This window comes from Equus asinus, unplaced genomic scaffold (genome assembly GCF_041296235.1).
Source record: "Equus asinus isolate D_3611 breed Donkey unplaced genomic scaffold, EquAss-T2T_v2 contig_197, whole genome shotgun sequence".
NCBI classification, from domain to species: Eukaryota; Metazoa; Chordata; class Mammalia; order Perissodactyla; family Equidae; genus Equus; species Equus asinus.
In genome coordinates this window covers 1,307,348-1,333,461 of record NW_027224846.1, presented here as the reverse complement: position 1 = coordinate 1,333,461, position 26,114 = coordinate 1,307,348, and the positions used below count along the sequence as shown (strand labels likewise).

At 35.0% G+C, this 26,114-nt stretch overlaps 1 pseudogene; it reads left to right on the top strand.

The window, feature by feature from the left end:
* Positions 1-26,114, top strand: part of LOC123276501 (regulator of DNA class I crossover intermediates 1-like) — a 60,908-nt pseudogene that overhangs the window by 6,551 nt on the left and 28,243 nt on the right.

Genomic DNA, 26,114 nt, shown 5'->3' with positions numbered 1-26,114 from the left:
CTTTTTTTCTCAATACCATACCTTTTGTAATTCATATTACTCTAAAAACTTTTTCTTGTATTGCAAGAGAAGAATTTATATGAAAGCCATAGCATTCTAATGTATATCATTACTATTCCTGACACATCAGGTGGACCTGCTTTAGTTTTGTGGAAAACCAACCTAAGTACTTTTTCTAGGCTAGTTACTGTCCTGAATCTTAATAAGTCTGCTAGCTAACAATGTTAACATTATGATGTCTTAGATTAATATTAATTTCACTGTGACACAAGCCATAAAATAATTTTTTCAATTGTTAGTTATTGCTTTATTAATTTTATTTACATTTTTCACTTTGAATCACACTTAAGATGTTATTACAAGATTGTAACAATCTGGAAACAGTTTCTTTTGCATGGCACCTTGCCACTAAAAAGATAAACTAAGCAGCAAAATAAAAAGCAAAACAAAATAAACAAAAAAGAAAATTCAAGACTAGCTGACAGTTAAGATATGTGACACCCATAGTATTTAATCCCTAATGTAGTTTCAACATCTCCTGCGTACTCCATGTAAAATGTACGTTCGTGTTGTTCTTGATGTTTCTTTGACCACATTACTGCCTGTCTTTTTGTTTTAAAGAAAGTATTTCTTTAGCGTTTTCCTTTAAATCTATGCTTACTAGAAAGAATGGCAAGGGGCAGAATGCCCTGTTATATTTTTGTAGTCAGTATGGTTTTATTTCTTCCTTTCTCTCTCTCTTCTTTCCTTCTCCCCTTCCCTCCCTTCTCTTCTCTTCTTTCCCTTTCTTAACCTCTTTACACTTCTCTATTTTACTTTATTCTTTCTATCTTAATGAAGAATAAGGTAGTGTAATCTATATCCCTGCTTCCCACAATTGATAACTTGTGGAGTGTTCTATGAAGAAGTTATGGCCTTTTGATTTTATTTTCAGTATGTAGCTATAATGGCAACTAATATTGTTCACTTAAACTTTTACTGAAAGAGATGGTTGCAATATATTTCTTTAAAAATCCATTTTCTAGAATAACATAGTAATTACTGTTAAAGAGATGAGCTTCATTCCCACCTCCCCACCCCTAAATCTCTGGTAATTTAAATTTCAGGACAAAAATTAGAGAAACTCTTAAAATTGTTTTTTATAAAGTGCATATACATTTCATGAAGAAACTGATGTTTGAATGGGGTCTTGAAGGTATTGAAAGTTTTGAGTACAAAATATGGTGGGAGGAGTCTCCATATATGGAGAAGAAAAACTATATTTTCATTTGGTCGGGTGTTGGAATACATGAAACGCAGGAATGGAAAACAAAGTTGAAACCTAAGTTGGGGCAGGCAATGGAAGTCACGTCCCTAAGTGATAATCAGAGCTGTGTTTTATTGCTATTACCAATGTAGTAAGAAATATAGGAGAATATTTGCATAAAATCAAGGAGACTCTTTAAAGTATAATTATGGTAGCTAGCTACATACTTAATATTGCAGTAGTCAAAGTAGCAAATGACTTCTGAGGATTCACATTTTATATATGGCAAGCTATTTTAATTATCTGCACGTTTTTCTTTTTCTCAGATATAAAATTCCATCTAGTTTACCCCATTATTTGGGGATATATTCATTTGTTCTCCCGTCTTTTCTATCTTATTTTTTTCTACCTTTATTGAGGTATAATTGACAAATAAAATTGTAAGATATTTAAAGTATACCATGTGATGGTTTGATATATGCATACATTGTGAAAGTTAATTAACACATCCATCACCTCAGATATTTCTCTTTTTTGGTGAGAACATTTAAGTTCTACTCTCTTAACAGATTTCAATTATACAATACAATGTTATTTTGTATTAACAAATGGTATGGTTACCATGTTATCCTCAGAACTTATTCATCTTATAACTTAAAGTTTGTATGCTTTTACCAACCTCTCCCTATTTACCTGACCCCCCAGCAACCACTTGTCTGTTCTCTGTTTCTATGATTTTAACTTTTTTTTAGATTCCACATATAAGTGGTACCATGTCCTATTTGTCTCTGTCTGACTTAATTATCTAATGCCTTCCAGGTTCATCCATGTTATCACAAATGACAGGATTTCTTTCTTTTTTTTGTGAGGAAGATTGGCCCAGAGCTAACATCTGTTGCCAATCTCTCTCTTTTTGCTTGAGAAGATTGTTGCTGAGTTAATATCTGTGCCAGTCTTCTTCTACTTTATGTGGGATGCAGCCACAGCATGGCTTGACACGTGGTGCTAGGTCTGTGCCTGGGATCTGAACCTGCGAACCCCGGGCTGCCAAAGTACAGCGTGCGAACTTGACCACTATGCTGCTGGGCTGGCCCAGGATTTTTTTCTTTTAAAAGGGTGAATGATATTCCATGATGTATATATATACCAAATATTCTTGATCCATTCATCCATTGATGTACTCTTAATCTGCTTCATACCTTGGTTGTTGTGAATAAGGCTCCTATGAACATGGGAGTACAGATATCTGTTTGAGATGTTGATTTCTCTTTGGATATATACTCAGAAGTGGTACTGCTCGATCAAATGGTAGTTCTTTTAATTTCTTGAAGAACCTCCATGCTGTTTTCCATAATGGCTGCACCAATTTATATTCCCACCAATAGTGCACAAGGGTTCCCTTTTCTCCACATCCTAATATTTGTTCTCTCTTTTCTTTTTGATGCAAGTCATCCTAAAGGACATGAGGTGATAAATCATTGTGGTTTTGATTTGCATTTCCCTGAGCATTAGTGATATTGAGAACCTTTTCCTGTACCTGTTGATCATTTGCATGTCTCTTTTGAAAAATGCCTATTTACGTCCTTTGCCCATTTTTTAACTAGGTTATTTGTTTTTTGCTGTTGAGTAGTATGAGTTCCTCATATTGTGGATATTAAACTCTTATCAGATATAAGATTTGCAAATATTTTCTCCAATTCCATAGGTTCCATTTTCATTTTGTTGATGGTTTCCTTTGCTGTGCAGAAGCTTTGTAGTTTGATGTAGTCCCACTTTTTAATTTTTGCTTTTGGTGTCAAATCCAAAAAATCATTGCCGAAACCAATTTCAAGGAGCTTACCCCCTGTGTTTGCTTCTAGGAATTTTATGGTTTCAGGTCTTATATTCAAGTCTTTAATCCATTTAGAGTTGATTTTTGTGTACAGTGTAAGATAACGGTTACAGTTTCATTCTTTTGCATGTGACTGTCTAGTTTTCCCAACACTATTTATTGAAGAAACTGACCTTTCCCCACTGTGTATTCTTGGTTCCTTTGTGATAAATTGAATGACCATATATTTCTGGCTTATTTCTGGATATTCTATTCCATTGGTCTGTCTGGCTGTTTCTATGCCAATACCATACTGTTTGATTACTGTCACTTTGTAATATAGTTTGAAATCAGGAAGTATGATGCCTCCAGCTTTCTTTCTCAATTATGCCTTGGCTATTTGGGATCTTTTGTGGTTCCATACAAATAATAGGGTTGTCTGTTTTATTTTTGTGAAAAATGCCACTAGAATTTTGATAGGGATTGCATTGAATCTGATATGTCATTTGATTTCTGGGCTTTCAATTCTGTTACATTGATCTGTAGGTCTGTTTTTTTACCAGTACCATCCTGTTTTGATTACTATAGCTTTGTAGTATATTTTGAAATCAGGGATTGTGATGCCTCCAGCTTTATTCTTTTTTCTCAGGATTGCTTTAGCTGTTTGGGGTCTTTTGTTGCCCCATATGAATTTTAGGATTCTTTGTTCTATTTCTGTGAGGAATGTCATTGGGATTCTGATTGGGATTGTATTGAATCTGCAGATTGCTTTAGGGAGTATGGACATTTTAACTGTATTTATTCTTCCAATCCATGTGCACGGAATATCTTTCCATTTCTTTATGTCTTTATCAATTTCTTTCAATAAAGCCTTAATAGTTTTCATTGTATAGGTCTTTCACCTTCTTGGTTAAATTTATTCCTAGAAATTTTATTCTTTTTGTTGTGATTGCAAATAGTATTGTATTCTTGAGTTCTCTTTCTCTTAGTTTGTAATTAGAGTATAGAAATGCAAATGATTTTTGCAAGTTCATTTTGTACCCTGCCATTTTTCTGTTATTGTTGATTATTTCTAATAGCTTTCCAATGGATTCTTTAGGGTTTTCTATATATAAAATCATGTCATTTGCAAACAGTGAGCATTTCACTTCTTCATTGCCTATTTGGATACCCTTTACTTCTTTTTCTTGCCTAATTGCTCTGGCTATACCTCCAGTACTATTTTGAATACGAGTGGTGAGGGTGCACACCCTTGTCCTGTTTCTGTTCTCAGAGGGATGGCTTTTAGTTTTTCCCCGTTGAGTATGATGTTGGCTTGGGTTTGTCATATATGGCCTGTATTATGTTGAGATACTTTCCTTCTATACCCATTTTATTGAGAGTTTTCATCATAAATGGATGTTAGATCTTGTGAAATGCTTTCTCCGCATCTGAGATGATCACGTTTTTTATTCCTCATTTTGTTAACTTGGTGTATCACATTGATGGATTTGTGGATGTTGAACCATCCCTGTGTCCATGGTATAAATCCCACTTGATCATTGCTGTATGGTGATAGATTAAGATTTTGCTGTATTCGGTTTGCCAGTGTTTTGTTGAGGAGTTTTGTTCATCAGCAAAATTGGCCCGTAATTTTCTTTATTTGTGTTATCCTTGTCTGGCTTTGGTATCATCTTGATGTTGGCCTTGTAGAATGACTTACGAAGTATGCAGTCTTTTTCAATTTTTTGAAATAGTTTGAGAAGGATAGGTATTAAATCTTTGAATGTTTGGTAGAATTCTTAAGAGAAGCCATCTGGTCCTGGACTTTTATTTTTTGGGAGGTTTTTGATTACTGTTTCAATCTCTTTACTTGTGATTGGTCTTTTTAATTCTCTATTTCTTCTTGATTCAGCTTTGGCAGATTGTATGAGTCTAAGAATTTATCCATTTCTTCTGGATTTTGCAATTTGTTGGCATATAGTTTTCATAGTATTCTCTTATGATCCTTTGTATTTCTGTGGTATCGGTTAATTTCTCCTCTTTCATTTCTAATTTTATTTGAGCCTCCTCTCTTTTTTCCTTAGTGAGTCTGGCTAAGGGTTTGTCAATTTTATCTTCTCAAGGAACCAGCACTTGGTCGTTGATCCTTTCTACCATTTTTTGGCTTCAATTTCATTTATTTTTGCTTTAATTTTTATTATTTCCCTCCTTCTGCTAACTTTGGGTTTTGTTTGTTCTTCTTTTTCTATTTCTGTTACGTGCAGTTTAAAAGTGCTTACTTGAGATTTTTCTTGTTTTTTAAGGTGAGCCTGTGTTGCTATGATTTTCCCTCCTAGGACCACTTTTGCTGCATCCCATGAGTTGGTGTGGTATAATGTATTTTCATTTTCATTTGTCTCCAGATATCTTTTGATTTCTCCTGTAATTTCTTCAATGACCCATTGGTTGTGCAGTACTATGTTGTTTAGCCTCCACATATCTGTCACTTTCGTAGCTTTTTTCTTGTAGTTGGTTTCTAGTTTCATAGCATTATGGTCACAAAAGATGCTTGATATGATTTCAGTCTTCTTAAATTTATTAAGGCTTGCCTTCTTTCCCAACATATGGTCTATCTTTGAGAATGTTCCATGTGCACTTGAGAAGAATGTGTATTCTGCTGTTTTTATATATGTTCTATTAAGTCCATCTGGTCTAGTTTTTCATTTAATTCCATTATTTCCGTGTTGACTTTCTGTCTAGATGATCTATCCATTGATCTAAGTGGGGTTTAGGTCCCCTACTATTATTATGTAGTAGTTCACTTCTCCTTTTAGGTTCGTTAATAGTTACTTTATGTACTTTGGTGCTCCTATGTTGGTTGCATCCAAATATGTATTTCTTATTGTAAATTACAATATCACAATGATCAATCTGTTGTTCAAAGTGGGGTTTTGAAGTCCCCTGCTATTATTTATTGCTGCCTATTTCTCCTTTTAGTTCTGTTTATATTTGCTTTATATATTTAGGTGCTCCAATGTTGGGTGCATAAATATTTACAGTTCTTGTATCCTTTTGATGAATTGACTCCTTTATCATTTGTAATGGCCTTTGCTGTCTCTTGTTACAGTCTTTGTCTTCAAGTCTATTTTGTCTGAGAATTATGCTACCCTAGCTTTTGGTTTCCCTTTGCATGTAATATCTTTTTCCATCCCTTCACTTTCAGTCTGTTTGTGTCTGTAATGCTGAGATGAGTCTCTTGTAGGCAACATATATTTGGGTCATGTTTTTTAATCCATTCAACCAAAAAACATTTACATATAAAGTAATTATTTACATGGATGGACTTACCATGGCTGTTTTGTTGTTTTCTGGTTGTTTTGTAATTCTTCTATTCCTTTCTTCCTCTCTTGTTCTCTTCCTGTGTGATTTGATGATTTTCTCTATGGTATACTTTGATAACTTTCTCTTTATCTTGTATATCTCCTCTAGCCTTTTACTTTGTGGTTACCATGAGGCTTACTTAAAACATACTTGCCTGCTCACTCCATGTTGAACCCTGAGGGGATAGCTCTGGTGAGTGCTGCATTCCTGTTAAGAATGCTTATTTATTTGCCATAGTCTTGTGGGTCTTGTGGACACAAGCCCATTGGCTTTCAGAGCTAGGTGTTTTGGGAGTCTGTCTGTTTGGTGAGAGTCTTAAAATTTGGAGCACTAGATGTGGAGGTCAAACCCTTTGCTCCTCAGGGAGAAGGTGGAGTTGGGGATTCCCTTCTGACTGTATGGCATTGTGGCAGGGGTGGGGTTTATGATGAGAGTGTGTCTCAGCCTTTCCTACCTGTTTCAACCTGGGTATTTTTGCATTTGTCCCATGTGTACGAGTCGCTAGTCTAGTTTCTGGATCTCTTTCAGAGGGAATGCTCCAAGTGTAGCTGTACATTTGGTGTGTCTGTGGGAAGAGGGGAGCTCAAGATCCTCCTATATCATCATCTTGGTCAACCCTTGGGGGAGAAAAAAACAACTTTACAGTTTTATTTTAAGTTAGCCTAAGCAAAACTGTTAGAAGCAACTATTAGGAATATATATATATATATATATATATATATATATATATATATATATTTTTTTTTTTTTTCCACTGACATAGCCAAGTAAAAAGTCACTTGGATTGTCAACTAGTTTAATTTTAATCTACATCTCTTTAGTGGACATTTGTACTCACTGGCAGCCAAGCATCTGAGCCCCTTATCTATGCGTGGGGGTATTTCCTACCTTATGAGTTTTGGTGATAGGCACAGACCACCTGCCTATGTGGAATCTTGGGAAAAAAACCCAGACATTTGTTTCACTATGCTTTGCAGCTAGCAAATAGGCATGTGACCTAAGCTGAGACTTAGATGCACTTGTCCTGTACTTTGAATTAGAAGCTAGTAACACAAAGAAGTAGGGACTACAGAGCTTCTATTGTAGTTGGAAGCAGTTGCAAGAGCTGCAGCAGGATTGAATTTTAATGCCAGTGATGCCAGGGGGTGGTGTTCACTGTCCAGGAGTGGAACTGGTGCAGTCAGTGGTGTTTAGTATTCACCAGTGCTGGCAGTGGTGTCCTTAGGAGACTAATTATGGCTTGATTTTGACTATGATGCCACAGCTCCCTAGACTTCCTTGTTCTTGCCAGGTGCCAAACGTGCTTCCTCAGCTTTGTTGACATGTTTGTTGGTTACCTGATTTTCTTTTAATAAATTTATTTTCTGTTTAAATTAACCAAAGGACCTTTCAATTTCTTGTAACTTAAGAATCCTAACTGATGCAGTTTTCTTTTCTAGTGCAGGTAATTGAGAGTGACTATATTTGGTAAAACATTTAGACACATAGTACTATTTAGTAGCATTGGTTGCCTTAATAATAATTTAAAATGTTCTTTTTATGAAATTGCCTTTGACTTATACGTTAGGATCTTTTTTCACTTTCACTGTTGTCTAGTATTAGTAGGCTAATCTAGCAATTGGTCTTGAAATCCTAATTAATTTTTTCTTAGGCACATAGGAATAGGTATTATGGAGTACATAGAATTTGGTGAGAGCCATAAGAGTGTCCTGGATAATGGAAAATCAGCCTGGAGTAAAATCACTTGATTTATACATATATGAAGACTGTATTTAGGCTTTGGCTAGTCCCTAATTCTATTGATCTTTATAATGTGGGAACTTCTTATAGAATTGATTTTTCTTCCTACTGTCTCTGTAATCTGGATTGTTTAATACTGCTGGCTCTGTCATACTTCTTATATTTCGGAACTTTGAAAAGTCACTTTGCTTTCTCTTTTTTTGAGGAAGATTAGCTCTGAGCTAACTGCTGCCAATCCTCCTCTTTTTGCTGAGGAAGACTGGCCCTGAGCTAACATCTGTGCACATCTTCCTCTACTTTATACGTGGGACGCCTACCACGGCATGGCTTGCCAGGCGGTTCCATGTCCACCCCTGGGATCTGAACTGGCGAAACCCAGGCCGCCAAAGCGGAATATGCACACTTAACTGCTAGACCACCGGTCCAGCCCCCACTTTGCTTTCTTTGCCTTAAGTTTTAAAGTGATGGAGAATAAACTAATCTCTAATGTCCTCTCTAGCCTTAGCATTTGATGGGTCAATGAAATGTGATTTATTTTCTTTTTCTTTTCTAAAGTTTGAATGCCAGCAGTGCACTTATGCTGCGTGGATCTGGACAGATCGAATTCTTTGCTCAGTGAACTCAAAATGGTCAATTAAGACATAGCTATTGGGAAGTATGTTAAAGTACAAGTTCAGTAAGTACCAAAGTCTGGGGGTATTCAGTAACTGTCATTCATGTAGTTTATGAAAATCATTTGGAAAATGAACAGCTTTGTATATTCACAGTTGAAATTCTTGGAAGACAGTATAATATCTGGTTGAAAACTTCAAAACCAGAATGCTTAGGTTTCAGTCTGGCTCTACCATTTATTAGCAGTGTGACCTTGGGCAAGTTACTTAACCTCTCTGCATCTTAGTTTCTTCATCAGTAAAATGGGGATAAAAATAGAACCTACCTTACAGAGTTCCTGTGAAGATTAAATGAGTTTGTACATGTAAAGTATCTGAAGTGTCTAGAAAGGTGCAAGACATATGGTACTCATCATTAGCAATTATTATTTTCATGTTATTATATAATCTCATGTAGCTAAAATACATTTTGTCATTTTACTTATAATTCTTGTACAAATCTTGAATTTGAGATCATAGTTTCATGTATATCCAAAAGATTTATTGTGCATATCTGCTTATTTTGTCATGAATGTTTTATAGCATTCTACTATTATTAATAGAGCAAATAATTTATAACCATTAAATATTGCACTATCATGGGATTCGTTGCAGTGTTTGGCACAGAGATCATAGGTGTGAAGCACATCCATAAAAGCTAGCTGTGTTTTAAAGAAGTTATGAGATTTCAAGTATGCATAGCTGATATAGTAATGTGACTGAATTGCTCTAATAATAAACTTAACATTTCTTTCAATCCTATATAGATTTTGGTCCTTTCTCTACTTCCTGTTGATAGAAGTAGAATATTGAAATACAAGGAAAATTAAAATGGCAGCATTGACCAAGAATATTGCTATCATATGAGAATGTTTCAGTGGTACCTCCTTGCCAATGCATTGATTTCTCTTTGCTTATCTTGATTTTATAATTCAGATGTATTTTATGCTTCATTATTAATGATAGGTGTAGAGCCTTTCTTATTAGTTCTTGGATTTTCTATCTAAGAAAATTTTGTGAAACAGTATATACTATAACATTTGAGAACATTTTCATAGTTTCTTTTCATAAAATAGCATAATTATCACTATACTTTTAGATTTTAATTCCAAATCTTTAATTCAACTAAAATGACATCATTTTATTTTATTTATGTATTTATTTTGGTGAGGAAGATTGGCCCTGAGCTAATATCTGGTTCCCATCTTCCTCTTTTTGCTTGAGGAACATTGTCCCTGAGCTAACATCTGTGCCAATCTTCCTCTATTTTGTATGTGGGATACTGCCACAGCATGGCATGATGAGCAGTGTGTAGGGCCGTGCCTGGGATCTGAACCCAGGAACCCTGGGCCACCAAGGTGGAGCATGTGAACTTAACCAGTTTGCCACCAGGCTGGCTCAACAATCATTTTAGAGACCATTTCTTTAATCATTGTGTTTTTTATCCTGTTTCCTTTTTCAGGACCAGGGTTCTGATCAAGCAGGAAAGGAGAAAGCAAAAGGTAAAGAGAATATGTTTATTTGTGTTAGCTTTATGAAAAAAGTGATCTTCTGAAGCATTTTTCCAAGGGTAATAACTAAGTGAAATTGGAAGACTCTCTTCCTTTAGTCTTCTCAACCTTGTAGATAGGTTGATAACCAACCATTTTGCTTAGGCAGAGACTTAAGGACCTTGTTGATTCTTGTTGTCATTCTAGTTCCAAGATGTATCCCAAGTCTGATAACTTCTCACTACCTATACTATTAGCACCCTGATTCAAATCATCATCATTTATTGCCTAGAGTAGTATAATGGCCTTATAACCTACCACCTTTTTTTTGTTTTTTAATTACATTGATCATTACACAGTAAAGTTGAGCATGTATGTACATTACAGCTCAGCAGTATATATCTGAGTGAAACTCTTCCACTTGTGAACTTTGAGACATGTACAAGCTTGTTTGGATATTGTTGTTGTTAAGTAGCAAACAAAAAAAAGAGAGAGAAGGAGGAGAAAGAGAGAAAGAAGGACAGAGGAGGAGGAAGGAAAGGGGACCACCCAAATGTCCATTAGCAGAAAATGGTTAAGCAAATAGTGGCATATCCAAGTAATGATGGAGCAGTGAAAATGTTTCAACTACGTGTAATTAGTGTGGATGAATCTCAAAAACATAAAGTTGGATAAAGAAAGCAACTCACAAAAGAATACAAGCAGTAAAATTCCATGTACGAAAAGTTCCAAAACAGAAAAAATATGTTCGAAGGTAGTAAAATTTAAAGAAAAGCAAGGGAGTGATTATTATGAAAGCAGGATAGTTGTTAACTCAGTGAATTGATGCTTCATTGTAAATTTAACTTGTATTTCCTTGATTACTAATGAGACTGACTATCTTGTCATTCAGGTTTCCTCTTTTGTCAGGTACTTTTCCAAGTAGTTTTTTCATTTTTTATTTGAGTTGTTTGTCTTTTTCTTATTGTGTCTATGTATTTAGGAATTATTTGTCAGGTATATTTGTCCTTTGGCTTTTAATTTTAGTTTTTCAATCCTGTCTTTGAAGAAAAGTTCTTAATTTTAATGTAATTGAACTTATCACTGTTTTTCTGCTTTATCTTTTACTCCTTTGTAGTCTGTGACACAGTGGTTAGTATGATCTTTTAAAGACACAAATCAGAATTTATCATTCCCCAGCTTAAAAGCCTCAATTGCTTTTCATTGCTCTTAGAATGAAATCTGATTTTACCAAAGTCTAAAAGAACCAGAAGGATCTGCACCCTGCCTGCCTCTCTGACCTTGTTTCTTACTACTTGTCCTATTCATTTTATTTCAGCCACATGACCTTCTTTCTGCCACTGTTCTTTGTCTGGAATAGTCTCCCTCGAGATATTTGCATGTCTGGCTTGTCAACATTTGAGTCTCAGCTAAAGTATGTCCTCTTAGATTGGCCTTCTCTGATCACTACATCTAAATAGCTCCCTGCCCTCCAAATGCTGTCTCTCCTTTACCCTCTTTAATTTGTCACTCTTTCATAATCCTATATTTTCTTAGAAATTTGTTTATTCTGTCCCCCCATTAAAATATCTTCATGAGAAGAAGGATTTTACCACGTTTGTTCATTTTCTATCTCCTGTGCCTTGAACTGTCTCTAGCAATAACATAGACACTCAATAATAAATAAACTATGAATGAAGGCTGTCCCAAGACTATTTTTAAAAAGTAATCTAACTCTATCTGGATCATTCTTTTGAATATTTATCAGAAAGGGAAAGACACATGGCTCTTCCCAAGGTGTTGATCTCTAATCGTGTCACTTTTCTCTTCTTTGAAAATTTCATACCTTCTTCCTTTACCTCCCCAAACCTCTCTTTCCCAACACTATTCTTTATCACTTCATGCTCGTTAAATGACCTTGTATCATAGTTCAGAGGAAATAGAAGCTATCAGATGAGAATTATCTCAAATTTCTACCACCAGTTCTATAAACGACCTTCCTTCTTCATCCATCTTCTCTTTCCCTCCTCTAACTACAGAAGTAATTCCCTCTGATCAAAGGAAGGTCTCTCTGTCTGTGATCTGGATTCCATTTACTTCCGCTTTCCATTGATATTTACACATACTGAATTTTCTCCTATTAGACAAGTAAAGGTGTCTCTGGGTCCTTTCTCTTTCCTGCTATGCCCTTTCACTCTCATCTCCCATTTGTTCCTTAGTCCACTTCACGGTCAAAATAGTTATATCGTCTATAAGGAGAGACAAGGCTGCTGCATCTAAAGTTTAAAAATCTAGTGAGGGAGATAGAGTTAATCAAGTACAGTAAACTATGGTAAGTGCTATAATAGAGAACATATGTAGTGCTATGGGAAAGTGTAATATAGCAACTGATACAGTCTAGGGGTTAGGGAAGTTTTGAAGGAATCAAAAAATAAAGCAAAATTTGTAGGGCCCCTTTCATGAGGAGAATGTAAGATGATGAAGAAAAAGATGATTTGAATTATCTGTGATAGTTGCTAGTACTGTAATGTCTTCTATCATGTATAGTATATAGGTGGTTTTAGTAAATATCTAAGATGTACATTTACTTAATGACCATGGTATATCAACCAATGCTTTTAAAAGATTTTATTATTCATTCTTAATTTTTAATTGCAACTTTTTCATTATAGAAACTGTGAGAAAACCGATCCATGTGAATATGAATAGAGACATAAAAATGCCCCTGAGAAAACATGATTTAGAACTTCCAATGTCGCCTCATCTTGTCCCGTCTAACCTCTGCATTGGTGATATGGAAAACAAGTAGGTTTTAGCTAGGTTGTATATTATTAGGTATTTGAAAGAGTCATTATCAACTCTGTTTTATTCATTGGAAAATGTATAAAGGGATTATCCTAGCTCCAGTTTTTGTTTGTTTGACTGTTAGCAGTATTATTAAACTATTAAGACCTTTGTCAATGAACTAATATCCATGCTAAGTGTTTTTTGGATGCATAGTTTGACTTTCCTTATCATAAAAATCTCTCTCTAGTAATAATGTAATTTTTATAAAACACAGTAATATTATAACCCTGGAATGATTTACTTAAGAGTTCCATATGTTTTCATATTTGTATAGAACAGTATGAATTTTAAATATTTATAAAAGATAATCAATTTTATTGCCACCTATGTGTTTAACTGTTACATTTTCTTTTCATTAGTTTACACTATCAAAGACAAGGCAGCAAGGAAGAACTTGGCCCAGTTAAGGTGAGAGTTAAACAAAAAAATTTTTAAGTTATTTTAACAATTGTGACATGCCACTGTTACCCAACCAGGTTCATTTTTGCCCGCCGCCCAGAAAGCCAAACACTGAGATGACGAGATAGCAGCAGAGAGAGGGTTTACTCACAAGGTAGCCATGTGAGGAAGCGAGCTCATGAGCCTGAAATTTGCTTCCCTGAAAACAGAGACTCAGGGATATATATGGGACGGGGTCAACGTGGTCTGAAATGTGGAGAGAGGTGATTGGAGGTGAGGAGAGGTGAGGTAATGATGATCTGCACAAGCGTAGTCAGACTTCATGCCTCTTCATAGGACCCATGTTCACAAAATGGCGACATTGGCATGATGTGAGGGTAGAGTTTTTAGCCTCTTCAAGTTAAAAGGTCACCTGTCGGACATCTCCGTGGGCCCAGTTGATGAGTTGGTGGTCTCAACTGGCCTGAAGTGGACAAGGAGTTCTAATTCCTGAAAAACAGCTCACACACGCATTACCATGGTGATGCAGGCACCAGGAAGATGTTACCTATAGGAGCCTAGCGGGAGTCCGCATATTGCCTAAACAGCACAATTAACAATGAGTGGGTTAAACAGCTAAAAGCTATAATCAGTAATTGCAAAAGGGAAAAAAACTTTTGTTCCTAGCTACTTAATCATCAGTGGCTCACTTTCTGCCAGTTTCACCATCAAGTGATATAAATTTTTTGAGAATCAGAGAAAATTAGTTATCCTTTAAAAAAAATTTTTAGTCTTTAAAATTGTTCTTTTAGAAGTTTTTAATGTAAGAAACCTATACCTTAAGAATATTTTAACGATTGCTTATGAGAAACCCTTTGGAGTTCTGGTAATGTAGACTAGGCATTTGTGTGCAAAGCATTTGATTCTGCCTGTCACTGAAGAGCTGCAAAGGATAATTCATTTGGGGAGTTCTACTTTGGGTTCATGTGATCATTGAGCGATTCATGTTTTCAAACGTGGTGACCAGACTATTTCATTTTATATCAAATTGTGATTTTCAATATTCATGTTGATCCCAAGATTATTTTTCTTTCAAAGTATATTTCAGATAATTATTTTTTAGCAAATAAGATTTTAATCAATTAGAAAACACATAGATTGTGATTAAAGCTTGAAATGTGAAAGTCCAATGCCATATTATTAATTATTCTTTCCTTTGAATAGCCAAAGTTAAGCTACGTCAGAAAGATAATGGCAGTGATACTAAAATCTCTTGGAAATCTTTCACCTGAATTGTAGATAAATGAAACTTAGATTTCCTGTCATTAGGAAACGACATGTAGGAATGGAGCTTGAGGGTAGAGGGGACCATCGGTGAGAAAGGCAGATGGAAAGGAGCTCTTAAGTATAATCTTAGTTGATAACCTCTCTTGTCTTAGTAAGGACTGTCAGTTACTGATGACTTGCCTTTACTTGGGACTTTTTCTCTAACTCGTGACTTTTTTCACTTTTATTTTAACTTTCCTCGTCTCTAGTTTATATATTTTGGCAAATCACATGATTGTGTCTTCTTTCCTATAGTCCTCACAAGTCATGGACTCATATACAATGTTCGAACCTCAATTGAGCAGAATAGAAAACTGCAGCTTCACACCACCATCTTTGTCAGCAGAATTAGCTTCTAACAGAGATATTACAAGACAAAATTTTATTCCCAGAATAGTGCCTAGTCCTCAGAAAGTTGCATATGAAAAAAGCAGAATGAACAGGTACCTTTCTTTTTTTAAATAAAAGTCTTTATTGAGTTAGATAGGTTACAATCTTGTGAAATTTCATTTGTACATTATTGTTTGTCAGTTGTGTTGTAGGTGCACCCCTTCACCCTTTGTGCCCACCCCCCACCCCATCTTTCCCCTGGTAGCCACTAATCTGTTCTCTTTGTCTACATTTTTAAATTCCTCATATGAGTGGAGTCATACAGAAATTGTCCTCCTCTATCTGGCTTATTTCACTTAACATAATTCCCTCAAGGTCCATCCATGTTGTTGCAAATGGGACGATTTTGTTCTTTTCTATGGCTGAGTAGTATTCCATTGTATGTATATATACCACATCTTCTTTATCCAGTCATCTGTTGGTGGGCACTTAGGTTGCTTCCATGTCTTGGCTATTGTAAATAATGCTGCAGTGGACATTGGGGTGCATGGGACTTTTGGAATTGCTGACTTCAAGCTCTTTGGATAGATACCCAGTAGTGGGATGGCTGAGTCATAAGGTGTTTCTATTTTTAATTTTTTGAGGAATATCCGTACTGTTTTCCATAGTGGCTGCACCAGTTTGCATTCCCACCAGCAGTGTATGAGGGTTCCTTTTTCTCCACAACCTCTCCAACATTTGTTACTATTTGTTTTAGTTATTTGTGTCATTCTAATGGGTGTAAGGTGATAGCTTAGTGTAGTTTTGATTTGCATTTCCCTGATGATCAGCGATGATGAACTTCTTTTCATGTGCCTATTTGGCCATCCGTATATCTTCTTTGGAGAAATGTCTGTTCATGTCTCCTGCCCATTTTTTGATCGAGTTGTTTGATTTTTTTTGTTGTTGAGTTGTGTGAGTTCTTTATATATTATGGATATTAAGCCTTTGTCAGATATACGACTTGCAAATATTTTTTCCCAGTTAGTGGGTTGGTTGTTTGTGAACAGGTCCCTTTCAATCACTAGTTCTTAGCATTTTATATTTTTGTGATATGCTCTTTTTTTCTTTTTATAGATTGAAAAAATATTAGTTGTGGCTTGCTACAGATATAGCCAAATTAGGAGAGAAATTAAGTATAATAATTCTTCTTAGGTCAAAAACTTAATTCTCTGGGCTGTAGAAGATTATGAATCCCAAAACTGGAATGTTCTTTAAAAGTCTTTGAAATCACCATCTTTTTATAAAATTATTGATAGTAAAATTGACCATAGTTCAATGTGTTATGTAATACTTGATTGTAATCACAGTAAAGGAGTAGTTGGTGATGTCATGATGGCCCAGTATACATGATATGGAAAGGATCCTGTGAATAGCAGTACATAATCTTAGTGATGTCATAGTAATCTGTTAAAGTATAAGTTGTGATGGCTTGATTCTGTCTATGATTTGAAAGATAGCTGGTTATATGCACTTCCATCCAAGACTATGCACATATGTGTATATAGATAGAGATATTTAGTGCTAAAACATTCAATCGTTGTAGTCTCTAAAGTTAAAATTATAAAAACATCCAAATTTTTGAAGTTTGAAATATATGTGCCATAGAACATACCAAGAAATGATCTTTTACTAAGTTTACATAGAGTTAAAAAATATAAAATTATTAAAGGTTACTATACTAATATATAATGGTAGTGAGTAAAATGGTTATGTAAACACTCTATCTTGTTAACAAGGTTAACAAGAATATTTAGTTTTGAATCTCTCCCATTTTTAGCATGAGGTGGTTTTATGTCATATTTGTGTATTATTTCTAAATTAATTTATAATTAGCAAATTTATAATTTATAAATTATAGTTATATATTACAGTATTATAGTTACATACAATATGTAATGATATTCAATTTTATTGAAGTATGTTTTCTGCTTTTCAGAGAAGGGAAAATGAAGTATTGTGCTAGGCTTATTAATTTAAGGACCCAATAATTTTTTGTTGTTGCTTTGGTGAGGAAGATTGGCCCTGAGCCAACATCTGTTGCCAGTCTTCCTCTTTTTGTTTGAGGAATATTGTTGCTGAGCTAACACCTGTGGCCCTCTTCCTCCATTTTGTATATGGGTTGCTGCCACAGCATGGTTTGTTGAGTGGTATGTAGGTCTGTGCCCAGGATCTGAACCAGTGAACCCTGGGCCGCCGAAGCATAGTGTGGGAACTTAACCACTATGCCACTGGGCTGGCCCCCCAATAATTTTCGAGTGATGCAATGAAAAACATTCAGTTACCCGTTCCATTTGTATTTTATAAGACTAAAACTTGCATCCTACATCAGCTTTAACTCATCCTTGCTTTGTTAAATAGTTTATAGGATAGAGAATGAGACCCTGTGTAATCTATACTTGAATAATCTTCTACTTAGAGACTGCAGGTTAGTGATTATCTCCAAAGGGGTAAATAATGTTGTACTTCATATGGCAGAAGAGAGAAAAGAGAAGCTAACGTCCCTGGTAAGGTGTGGTGTCACATTGTGAAGTATTAGGGAATTTATTTATTTGGATATATATTTGGAGAGATTTCAGGAAAATTAAAATGAGACTATAAATTACATAAGAAAATGAGTTGAAAAACAGGTTAGAATAAAAAGTGGTCTGGGGCTTACTAGTCCCTGGAGAAGTAGTATTGAGCCAATATATAATATTCTCTTCTGTTTTGATTTGTTTGTGTGTTTCTCGCTTCAAGGGATGACATTGTCCCTGCACCATTGACACTGTCTCTCTGAGGCTGAGATGAGATGTGTTATCAGACTTTATTTTCAGCTTTTGTTGATTTTAGACCTCTTTTTTAAAAAAAGACTTTTAGTATCTCTTTTTGCCTGCACGTCTTTTTTTTTCTGACTCTTTCTGTCATTGCTTGTCTTTGGACGTCTCGTTTCTGTGTTTCATGGCTTATACATAAAATATACTACAGATATGAATTATTATTGCTGGATAGATTAGTGTTGGGCCATTATAATATCTTTATATGGCACCTTCCTCATTAACAAATGGGTTATCACATCTGCTTTTCACAAGAGTCTTTCCCTACTTTCCCCGTTTTGCACTCAGTGGTAGCGATATTCAGAAAGATTAAAGTAGCAGAGGCTGGCCCTGTGGCCGAGTGGTTAAGTTCATGCACTCCACTACGGCGGCCCAGGGTTTTGCCGGTTCGAATCCTGGACGTGGACATGGCACAGCTCGTCAGGCCATGCTAAGTCGGTGTCCCACATGCCACAACTAGAAGGACCCACAACTAAAAATACACAACTATGTACCGGGAGGTTTTGGGGAGAAAGAAGAAAGATAAAATCTTTTTTTAAAAAAAAGATTAAAGTAGCAGTCTAAAATTACTTAGTAAATGGAGGAACTGAGATAAGTACAGTTGTTTCCTTGGGAGAAATCATTATTTTCTGTCAGCGATATTTAACTTTTATTTACTCAAGATCTTGGTGTTCCGGGTCTTTTTTTTTTAATCTTTTTTTACCTCTGAGAAAATGGTTAGCTCACCATAGATCAACCCTGTTATTTTAGCAGTCATTCAAATACTGACACTGCTTTCATTATTAGAACAGTATTTATTTTGTTTTCAATAAGGACGCTCTTTCTTTTAGACTAAAAAGTACATTTTTAAACTATAGATGTCTACTTAAATGAGGTTTTACGGTAAATTATTTAAATTGTATATATGTACATTTACCCTTTTGGCAGGTTCTTCCTTTTTTTTTTAGCTCAGTAATGTTAATTATTCTAATTCAGTGATTTCCAAATTAAACAAAAATCAAGATGCTTTCAGTCCATCATATAAAACAGCACAATTTGGAACATTATTTGAAAGATTAAACAGGTAAGCAAAGATGTTGAAGGAAATAAAGAACCTGTAGCATGCTTTCTTTGAGTTATTAATTTGATTTTACTGGACAGAAGTATTTTTAGTTAGAAACGTAAACAGACCTAAGTAAAACTTCTAAGGAAAAAAAAACACTGTAAGTAAAATGTAGCATTTAATTAAAGTAGTTATAAGTAACGATTTTCTGATGTACATATCTACCTTTCATTTATTTATTTTAAAAAATATTTTGGGCCAAGGTGTTTTGCATCTGTTTTATAATCCCTGTTTTATGAATTACTACTTTCTTTTTCTTTATCATAAACATAATAATTTTTTTTTCATATTTATGGTAGTTGATCAGTGCCCCATTTTTATTTTCTAGGTGTCCGTATTTAAAATCTGGTTCGTTGTTTTAAAAGACATTAAACTTGTAAAACCAGTTTGAATCACTCTTGGTAATCATAGTGAGAAACTTTGACTCTGTAATTCTGTCTCAGTCTTCCTCATTTCAGTAAATGGCACCACTATTCACTCACTTGCTTAAGCTAAAAAAAAGTTGTACCTGATTCCTTCCTTTCCTTCAGCTCCCAATATCTGTTTCACAAAGTATTGTCAATTCTGTATTCTAATAAACTTTAAAGTTATCTACTCATGTCTACATCTCTACAGGTTCCATTTCAGTCTAAGCCACCACTGCCTCTTGCCTAGAATTCTAATAGCCATATAACAGTTCTTTTTGTTTCCTCTTTGTCCTTAGGTCTATTTTTTTTCACACTTTATTAATGTATAATCAACATACCATAAACTGAACTTATCTAAAATGTGCACTTTGGTAAGTTGTGACATATGTCAAAAATAATGACCATTCATCATCCCCAGTAGTTTCTTTGGGCACCTTTGTAATCCCTTCCTCTGGCTACTTTACATCCCTTACTCCCATCCCAAGGCAACTGCTGATCTGCTTTCTATCACTGTTGATTAGTTTGTATTTTCTAGAATTTTATATAAATTGCATTAATACAGTATGTTTTCCTTGTTTTGGTCTAGCTTCTTTGACCTAGCATAATTTGAGATTCATCTATGTCGTTGGTTGTGTATATCAATGGTTCATTCCTTTTTATTGCTGAGTAGTATTCCATTGTATGGCCATAGCACAGTTTATTCATCTGTTGATGACCATTTGGCTTTTTTCTCCAAGTTTTGGCTATTCCAAATAAAGCTGCTATGAAAGTTCATATAGAAGTCTTTGTTTAGACATATGCTTTCATTTCTCTTGGGGAAATATCTATGAGTGGAATGGCTGGGTCCTATGGTAGGTATATGATTAAATTTTTAAGAAACTGACAAACTGTTTTCTAAAGTGATTTGTACCATTTTACATCGCATCAGCAGTGTATGAAAGTTCCAGTTGCAGCATACCTTTGACAACACTTGGTAAAGTCAGTCTTTTAAAGTATATGCCATTCTAGTCAATATGTAATAGTATCTTACTTTGGTTTTAATTTTGCATTTCCCTAATGACTAATGATGTTGGCATCTTTTCATGTGCTTATCAGCCATTTGTGTATCTTTGGTGAAATGCTTACCTTTTTCCTTTCCTTAGTGGTGTCTTTTTGAAGTAAAAAAGGTTTTAATTTTGATGAAATACAGTTTATTAATTTTTTCATTTAGAAATTGTTTGTGTGTTGTCATAGCTAACAAGTCTTTGACTAAGCCAGGGCCATGAAGATTTTTTCCTATGTTTTTTTCTGTCTTGTAGTTTTAGATCTTACATTTAGGTCTATGATCTGTTTTGAGTTAACTCTTATGTATTGTGTGAGGTAAGGGTCTAAATTCACCATTTGCATTTGTGGAAAGGAAAGAATATCTTTTCCCCACTGAATTGCTTTGGCACCTTTGTTGAAAATCGATTGACCAAAAATGTAAGTTGTTTTTCTTTTCCCCCAGGAATCTCAGTTCTGTTCCATCGGTTAATTATGTCTATCTTTATGTCAGCGCCACACTGCCCTGATTACTATAGCTTTACTGTATGTTTTGAAATTGAGAACTGTATTAGTCTTCCAGTTTGTTGTTCTTTTTTGAAAATGTTTTGGCTTTTCTTAGTCCTTTGCATTTCCATATAAATTTTAGCATCAACTTGTCAGTTTCTGGAAATAAAAAAAGCCTACTTGGATTTTGATAGGGATTGTATTGAATCTGTAGATCAATTTGGGGAAAATTGCCATCTTAACAATAGTGATTTTTCCAATCCATGAACATGAAATGTTTCTCCTATTCATTTTTTTTTTTGAATGTCGTAACAGCTTTATTCATAGTAGTCCCAAATTTGAACTAACCTGGATGTCCATTAAGAATAGAATATTATGGGGCTGGCCTGGTGGCATAGTGGTTAAGTTTGCATGCTCCACTTCGGTGGCCTAGGGTTTGCAAGTTTGGATCCCAGGTGCAGACCTAGCACCACTTGTCAAGCCGCACTGTGGTGGCATCCCACATAAAATAGAGGAAGATTGACATAGAGGTTAGCTCAGTGACAATCTTCCTCAAGCAAAAAGAGGAAGATAGGCAACAGATGTTAGCTCAGGGCCAGTCTCCCTCACACACACACACAAAAGAATAGAATATTATATAATACTCATGCAGTGAAATAATACACAGAAATGAAAAAAAATAAACTGCTGATACATGCAGTAACAAGCATCTCCATGGAAGAATCTCAACACAAAAAGAGGACCATTGTGTAATTCCATTTATGTGGAGTTCAGAACCTGGCTGAATTAATGAATGGTGATAGCACTCAGAATGGTGGTTACTGTTGGGAGGTGTGGACTTGGAGGGGCATGAGAGAACCTTCCAGTGTGTTTGAAGAGTTTTTATTTTTCCAGATGTATTGAGATATAATTGACAAATAAAAATTGTATATATTTAAGATGTTCAAGATGATGATTTGCTATACATATACATTGTGAAATGATTACCACAGTCAAGCTAATTAACGCATTCATCACCTCAAATAGTTACCATTTTTGGGTATGTGATCAGACCACTTAAGATCTGTTCTATTAACAAATATGCAATTTACAAGTATACAATATAGTATTATTAACTATAGTCATCATCTTGTACATTAGATCCCCATAACTTACTCATCTTATAACTGGAAGTTTGTACCCTTTGACTAATATCTCATTTCCCCTACTCCCCAGCATCTGGCAGCCACCATTCTATTCTCTGCTTCGAGTGTGACGTTTTAGATTCCATGTATGGGTGAAATCATATAGTATTTGTCTTTCTGTGTCTGACTTATTTCACTTAGCATAATGTTCTCCCTCTTCATCTATGTTGTCACAAATGGCAAGATTTCCTTTTTTATGGCTGAACCATATTACATTGTGTTTGATCTTCTTTAATTTCTCTGAGTAATGTATTTTTTTTTTTAAAGATTGGTACCTGAGCTAACAACTGTTGCCAATCCTTTTTTTTTTTGTCCTACTTTTTCTCCGCAAATCCCCCCAGTACACAGCTATGTATTCTAGTTGTGGGTCCTTCTACTTGTAGCATGTGGGATACTGCCTCACTGTGGCCTGATGAGTGGTGCCATGTCCGCGTCCAGGATCCGAACCGGCAAAACCTTGGGCCGCTGAAGTGGAGCGTGTGAACTTAACCACTTGGCCACTGGGCTGGCCCCTCAGTAATGTATTGTAGTTTTCAATATATAAGCAGTGTGCTGCTTTTGTTAAATTTATTTCTAAGTATCTTATTCTTTTTATGCTGTTGTGAATTGAATTATTTTCTTAATTTCATTTTTGGATTGTTCATTGCTAGTGTATAGAAATACAATTAATTTTTGTATATTGATCTTGTATCCTTCAACTTTGCTGAGATCATTATTAGTTCTAGTAGTATTTTTGTGGATTCTTTAGGAGTTTCACCATACTGGATTATGTTGTCTATAAATAAAGGTGTTTTTATCTCTCCTTTTTCAATCTGGTTGCCTTTTACTTGTTTTTCTTGCCTGAGTGACTACAACCTCTAGTACAGTGTTGAATAGCAGTGACAAGAGTGGACATGCTTGCATTTTTCCCACTCTTAGGGAAAAAGCATTTAGCCTTCACTATTAACTATGATATTAGCTGTAGGTTTTTTTGTAGGTGCCCTTTATCAGGTTGAGGAAAGTCCCTTCTATTCCTAGTTCATTGAACGTTTTTACCATGGATTTTGTCAAATGCTCTTTCTGTGTCCCTTGAGATTATCATCTAGTTTTTTCCTTTATTCTATTAACATGTAATATATTACCGTATTTTGAAGTATTAAACTACCTTGCACTCCTGGGTTAAAAGCTGCTTGGTCATTATATATAAACCTCTTCATGTAATGCTGGATTTGGTTTGCTAATATTTTGTTTATGATTTTTGCATCCATATTCATTAGGAAAATTGGTCTGAATTTTTCTTTTCTTCTTATGTTTTTTGTCTGGCTTTCATATCAGAATAATACTGGCCTCATATAATAAAGTGTAAAGTGTTTGCTCTATTTAATAGAAGAATTTGTGGATTCTTTAGATGTTTTTGCATCAGGGCTATTCTTAGTGGGAAGGCTTTTTACTAATTTTTTTTACTTGTGTAAAGATCTATTCAGATTTTCTAATTTCTTCTTGAATCAGTTGTAGTAATATGTGTTTTTCTAGGAATTAATCCGCTTCATCTAAGTTGTATGATTTGTTAGCATAAGGTGATTTATAGTATTCCCTTGAAATCCTTTCAGTTTCTGTCAGGTTGGTGTTGATGTCCCTTTTTGAGTTCTACGTCTGTGTCTTTTCTCCTTTTTTTCTTGGTCAGTGTAGCTGAAGATTTGCTAATTTTATTGGTCTTTTTAAAGAACTAAGTTTAGGGTTTTATCAGTTTTCTCTATTTTTCTGTTTTTCATTCCATTGATCTCTGCCCTAATGTTTATGATTTCCTTTTTCTGCTTGCTTTTGGCTTAGTTTGCCTGTCTTTTTTTAGTTTCTTAAAGTGCAAGCTTAACTTACTGATTTGATATATTTCTTCTCTCCTAATACAGGCATTAAAAGGTATAAATTTCCCTCTAAGCAGTGCTTAGAGGCCAACCAATGATTAGTTGGAGGTTGTGTTTAAGTACCTTCAGCTAACAAGGCTTCCCCCCTTGCACAAGACCTTACACTCAGCCAGGGATGAGTAGATACCTGTAGCTCTTTCTGGTCTCTCCTGAGTCTGCACTCAGCCTTACACATGTATGCAACCTTCCAGACCACCAGGAGGGTCTGGGAGTTTATCAAAGCCTCTTGTACCTTTTTGTTTTCTGGATCTCTCTATGAAATTTCTGGATGGTTTTTGCTTGCTCCAAATATCTCAGCCTCAGGCAGCTGCAATTTTGGGCTTCTTTGATAGTTTGCCACCAAGACAATGATTATTTTTGACAAATTCCCTGGGCATGAGTCTCCCACCTTCCCGACCCTCTCCAGACAAGCTCAGCCTTGGTAGGCTACCAGCCATGGAGTTGGGGGTGGAGGGATGGTGGCAGCCTAAGGCTAAAACTCCACAGGCTCCCACTGGTTCTACTAAGGTTGAGTAGTTTTTCTTGAAGTACTGCTTCACAGTTTATTGGATGCCATTGGTCACTCCCCATATTTGAAATGATTTTTTTGGTGAGTGTTATCTGGTTCTGTTACTGCTTTTAGGGGACAAGATTTGCCAGGTTTCTCAGTCTCTCATTCCAGAAGTCTGGCCCCACAATTGATTAATTTTGAATGTTAAACCACCCTTGTATTCCTGAGATAAACCCTACTTGGTCACAATGTGCTAACCTTGTTATGCATTCATTGGATTTGATTTGCCAAAATTTTGTTAGGGATTTTTACATTAGTCTTCATGAGGGAGATTACTTTCTAGTAATATCTTGTAATATCTTAGTCTGGTTTTGATATCAGCCTAATGTTGGTGTCATAGAATGAGTTGAGAAGTATTCCCTCCTGTGTAATTTTCTGAAAGAGTTTGTGTAGGATTGGTACATTTCTTCCTTAAATGTCTGGTAGAGTTCATCAGTGAAGTCAGTTGGTACGAAGTTCTTTTTGTGGGAAGGTTTTTTTTTTTACTATAATTTCCACTTTTTACTAGATAGAAGGCTAGTTGGATTATTATTTTTTTAGTGAGCTTTGGTAGTTTGTGTCATACAAAAAATGTATCCATTTTATCTATGTTGTAAAATTTATTGACTTAAAGTTATTCATAATATCTCCTTATTATGCGTATGAAATCTTTAACTTCTGTAGTGATGTCTTTTCTCCCATTACTAATATGGGTAAGTTGTTTCTTCTTCCCTTTTTCCCAGTGATTATTCTGATTAGAGACTTGCCAATTTTATTTATTTTCTCAAAGAATCATCTTTCAGTTTCACGTATTTCTTACTTTTGTTTTTATTTTATTGAATTCTGCTCTTATCTTTATTTCCTTTTGTCTGTTTACTTTGGATTTAATTTACTCCTTTTTTCCTGATTTCTTAAGGTGAAAGCTGAGGTCATTGACTTGAGACTATTTTTCTTTTCTAATGCACGTGTTTAGTGCTGTAAATTTTCCATAACTGCTGCTTTGCTGCATCCTACAAATTTTGATATGTTTTGTTTTATTTTCATTCAGTTAAAAAACTTTCTAATTTTCCTTTTGATTTCTTCTTCACTCCATGAGATATTTAGAAATTTGTTATTTGGTTCCTAAAATTCCCAAGACTTTTCTGTTATCTTTCTAAATTAATTCCATTGTGGACAGGGAACATCCTTTGTGTGATTTGAATCCTTTCAAATTTATTGAGACTTGTATTATGGTTGTGAATATAGTTTACATTTAGTGCAACAATTGATATATGATTGGATTTGTCTGTTCTCTTGCTATTTATTTTTTATTTCTCCCATATAATCTTTGTTCCCTTTCCCTCTTTTCTGCCTTTATTTGATTTTAGTCTTTTTTATGACTTAATTTATCCTTTTGTTGGCTTGTTATCTATAACTCTGTTTTGTTTTTCAGTGGTTTCTTTAGAATTTATTGTATATATTTTAATTTATC